Source organism: Grammomys surdaster, unplaced genomic scaffold (assembly GCF_004785775.1).
Source record: "Grammomys surdaster isolate TR1022 unplaced genomic scaffold, NIH_TR_1.0 62, whole genome shotgun sequence".
NCBI lineage: Eukaryota > Metazoa > Chordata > Mammalia > Rodentia > Muridae > Grammomys > Grammomys surdaster.
In genome coordinates, this window is record NW_021604564.1 from 2433059 (window position 1) to 2438268 (window position 5210).

General features: G+C 38.4%; 1 pseudogene; it reads left to right on the plus strand.

Moving 5' to 3' along the window:
* The first annotated feature begins 1744 nt into the window (after nt 1-1744).
* Nucleotides 1745-5210, plus strand: part of LOC114612675 — a 4050-nt pseudogene continuing 584 nt past the window's right edge.

Below are 5210 nucleotides of genomic sequence, written 5' to 3' on the forward strand. Positions count from 1 at the left end.
CTTGTTTAGACTGGTATAGAATTATTTATTTCCCATGGTTATTTTTGAAAGGGAGTTTCCTGTTAATTTGATGTTATGGTGTTTGTATGTGCTTTCCTTGTTTTTACTGGTATAGAAATATTTATTTCCCATGGTTATTTTTGGAAGGGAGGGGTTTGCAGTTATCTACCTTAGGTTGGAGTCTTCCTTTCCTTCTAGCATTTTATATAGGGATGGATTTGTGGATAGATATTGTTTGATTTTGTATTTGTCTTGAAATATCTTGTTTTCTCCATCTATGGTGGTTGAGAGTTTTTCTGGGTATAGTAGTCTGGGTATCTGTGGTTTTTTTAGAGGTTGCAAGATATTGGTCCAGGTCCTTCTAACTTTTATATTCTCTGTTGAGAAATCAGGAGTAATTTTGATAGGTATGCCTTTGTATGTTACCTGGCATTTTCCATTGCCACTTTTAATATTTCTTTGTTCTACAGAATTTGTGTTCTGATAATTATATAGTGGGAAGTTTTTTCCAGTACAATCTATTTGGTGTTCTCTAAGCTTCTTGTATGTTTATATGCATCTCTTTCTTTAGATTGGGAAAGTTTTATTCTAAGATTTTGTTGAGAATATTTTTTGCCTGTTGGAACTGGGATTCTTCACTTTCTTCTATTCCTATTTTTTTTTAGGTTAAATCTTTGCATGTTTTTCCAGATTTCATGGATTTTTTTGTGTCAGGGTTTCTTTAGATTTAATATTTTCTTTCACTGATGTATGAACTTCTTCTATTGTATCTTCTATGACTGAGATTCTCTCTTCTATCTCCTCCATTCTGTTGATGATGCTTGCATCTGTTGTTCCTGTTCTCTTCTTTAGGTTTTCCATCTCCAGGATTTCCTAAGTTGTTGTTGTCATTGTTGTTATTGTTGTTGTTGTGGTGGTGGTGGGTTGTTTGGGTTGTTTTTTGTTTTTTGCTTCTATTCCCGTTTTCAGGTCTTGCACAGTTTTATTTATTTCCTTTGCCTGTTTAGTTGTATTTTCTTATATGTCCTTTAGGGGTTTTGTTTCCTCTTTAAAGACGTCAACATGTTTGATTATATCTTCCAGTATTACTCTAAGAAATTTATTCATTTCTTCTTTAAAAGCTTTTATCATCTTTATATGATTGGATTTAAGGTCATTTTCCTCTGTATTGGTTGCGTTAGGATATCCAGGGTTTGCTGTAGTAGAGTAGCTGTGCTCTGATGGTGTCATATACCCTTGCCTCTTTTTGACCATATTCTTTTGAGGGCCTTTTGCTATCTGGATCATTTTGGTACCTGGATGTTCTTCTTATAGTAGGTATTGGGAGGGGTGTTAATGCCAATGATTCTGGTGTTGCAGGCCTCTGATAGGAGTCCTTGTGCTGTATTTTTCTGAACCTGGAGGTCTGTATGGTTTGGGAGTCACAGATATGATGAAGGTAAGGGTAAAGATGGTAGGAGAATGGAGGTACCACTGGGATAGCAGCCTGCTCAGGTTAGCTTGGCCTGGCCCAGAGAGCTTAGTGAGCAAGAAACATGGGTGGGTAAAAGAAGCTAAGTTGCATGGGTCAGGTTTAGCAGATCTGATGAAGGTAGCAAGAGAGGTGAGAAGCAAATGTAGGTTCAGAGGAGATAGAAGGTTGCTTAGGACAGCTTGGGGTACCACAGTATTCAGTGAGCAGGGAAGATGGGTGGTGCAAGCAAGCTTACCTGTATGGTTCAGCATCTGAAGGTCTGATGACGTTATGGGTAGAGATGGTGGTAGAATGGAGGTGGTGGTACAGTGTAAGTCCTTGTGTGATAGCAGGTTGCTCAGTGCAGCTTGGCTTGGACCAGAGGATTCACGGAGCAGCCCTAATTTCTTAAAAGTTCATGTGATAGCAGACTTCTCAGTCCAGCTTGGCTTGGCCCAGAGGATTCAGCGAGCAGCCCTAATTTCTTGCTGAGTGCCTTGACAATGGTTACTGGGAAGCTGTATTGGACATATGTTCCTGACCAACCACTGCTTGCCTATACCCCCGATGAGACAAGCTGCCTTGCCTCAAGTTTTTAGACTTTGTGGAACAGATAATCAAAAAGAGAAGATATAGTGATTCTTGTATTTTTCTTAAATGTGACCAGTTATTCGGACTCAACCATGGACTGGTCTAGAAATCAATCCAATACTGGAAATAACGGTTTTTATTTGGAAGTCTGGTTTTGGACATTTTTGGAAATATATTTGGAAGTTAGCTGCAGTTCTCTATGATGTTATACTAGTAAGAGATACAGTTGGGACAGGATCTGGATTTAAAACAAGTATTAGTGCATGTGTTAAGGGTCTTTTAATTGTCAAGTTAAAAGTACTTTTGTGACTTCTACAGTATTTAATGTAAGTTGCATTGATTGTACACTTTCTAATTGTGTTAGTGTGTTGAAATCTGGCATGTCTGTTATGGATGTCTATCATCCAGCTTTTGTTTATTGCCCTGAGTATTACAGAACCTTGATATTCTGAAAAAAGCTTGCAAGTAATGGAAGAAGTAAGTCCGGCTTAAAGCAGAAGCAAGAGGTTAGTAGTCTTGAATATTGCTGGTACAACAGCTTTAATTACAGTAATTGCTAGCACCATTGCTTCTGCAATAGGTTTGAACCAAGAAGTTAAGACAGCTAATTTTGTTAATCATTTATCAAAAAATGTTACTAATGTGTTGACTATACAAGAGGATTTAGATAGGCCTTTGGAAGAAGGGATTGATGCTCTTTATCCTATTCAAATTATTGGAAGGAGGGTTAAAGTTTAAGAGTTAGGAGCCATCTCGAGTGTAATGCCAAATACCATTGGATTCATGTTTGTTCTGAATTTTACAGTGGTAGTCGTTATAATTAGAAAAAAGTTTAAAGACACTTTCAGTATATTTGGCATAATTCTAACACCTCTCTGGATGTTTTAACTTTGTGTAGTGAGTTTATAAATTTAAAGAATGCTGCTCTGCTGAGTACTGCTTCGGTAGACACTGGTGATAAAATTATCCATGGCCTGAGGTCAGTTTTTCTATTTTGGTCAAGCCTCAAGAATGGTATATATAGCTTGATCATGCTAGCTCTTTTTATCCTGGGAATACTTTTATTCCTGCCCATTGTCTTCAAGCTTGTCTTTAACAACATCAGCATGTGGACAGCCAAAGTACATGGCTTGAACCTGAAAATGGACTCCAGAAAGAGTTATCAAATTAACAGGATGTCAAGCCAAGGATGGGTAAGATTCTGCACAGAACCTTACCAACCTAAGATGGAAGTGCATTGCTTTTGATAATACATATTTCACGACCATTAAGGAACACATTCTTGTCAGAATGACCTAAGTCAGGCTCAGTCTTGTTCATGAAATAAAAAAGGGGGAGAAGCAGAGAGCTTTTGAGGCTGCTTGGCAAGAATCTGACATTGACCAAGGACAAGGAACTAGGCTTTAGCCAGGAATCTGACACATTAGGTTAGAACAAAGGAATAATTTCAGGCAGGAATCTAAATCTTAGGCTAGAACAAGGAAGCAGGCTTCAGACATAAAAATGACTTTGGGCTAGGGCAGGGAAGTAGGTTCAGATATTTTGGTCATCCTGATAAGCCCTTAGAAACAGTGATCATAGGAGTGTTCATGGATTTTTGTTTATTGCCTTGCTTGCTCTTTGACTATTTGTGTCTATTGTCTTGATTGTTCCCTGACTATTTGCATCTATTGTATTGCTAGTTCCTCAACCTAGAACTGACCTTAATACTTGAATGTAATTAAAATGGTATAAAAGCAAAAAGGAAGGGGGGGATGGGATAGAAGTTTTAGGGAGAGGAAATGGGGAATAAAAGATAGTAATGAAAATGTCACTTAACTCCAAATTGGAAAATATAATTTAATAATAAGGATTACTTCCAGTACTTAAAACAAAACAAAACAAATAAACAGAAAGTGCAAATGAATGTACTGGGGATGAAAGGTTACAGGTGGATCAGTGAGAAAGAAAAGGAGAAAAGATCTCAGGAGACGCTCTACTAAAGCCACTATTCAGGAAATGCCTGTTACTTTGTATATGAACACAAAATTGCCTTAATGAAGCTCATTAGTTTCTATACTAATTAATACAAATAAAATTAACACAGGCTAGATCCGCTTAGCACAAAAAAAGAAAGGAAAAGAAAAAACAAACAAACAAAAAACAAAGAAAAGAAAAGCTTAAGCCCAGGCAAGGTAGCATATTTAATATCAGGAGACTAAGGCAAGGCGATCTTTGAGATCAAGGTCAGCCTAGGACAAAACAAGTCTCAGATATAGGAGAGGTGGTATACATCCTTAATCTGGGCTACACCTTTGACTGGAGATCTGCATAAAGACATTGGAAGAAGGAAGATTCACTCATCTTCACCTGGCTTGCATTTACCTGCCAGCACTTCTGTTGTAAACTACTTTGACAGAAGGCCAGCTGAAAAAATTCCTAGTTGGGACCACCTACTGTGACAGAGCAACTACAAGATCCTTGGACTTTCCATTCACTGATGACCATTGTTGGGGAGTTGGACTACAGACTGTAAGTAATGTTATTGCTGAGGAGCTGGAGAGTCACAGTGGATCTTAGACACTGGGAGGGAGATTAGACATCCTGAAATCAGAGATTTTGCTGAAGTGTAGCAACTGGTGGAGGACAGGCACTTACTGGTGGAAAATAAAAAGTGCTTCAAGTGGAATAAACTTGCAGAAAGAGAAGAGGAAGCATATTTTGAAAGATGTGGCTACAAGATACAGCCAAAAGAGGATGGCCAGAAATCACTAATGTCATCAAATCCAGTGCTGGAACTTGAACTAGCAGAGGAAAAACTTCCTATGACTCTTTCCAGGCAAGAGGTCATCAGAAGACTGAGAAAATGAGAAGATCCAATTAGACTGTTTGGTGAAACTGATTAAAATGCTTTAAAAAGCTTAAGAAAAATAGAGATTCTCACACTGGAAGTTAACAAGGGTTTAAGGAAAGATCTGAAAGCAGCTTTGGGCAAGATTGACCTGCAGTACTTGAATGAAATTGTGGATGGTCAGGAACCTGGAGAGGAGGACACAGAGAATGACCTGAAGTTTGGAAAAAAAATCTTGAATCTGAAGTTCACAAGGAAAACATCACCACTGAAGAATTAGAGGCACTGTGTGTGGGGTGTGGGGTGTGGGGTGTGGGGTGTGGGGTGTGGGGTGTG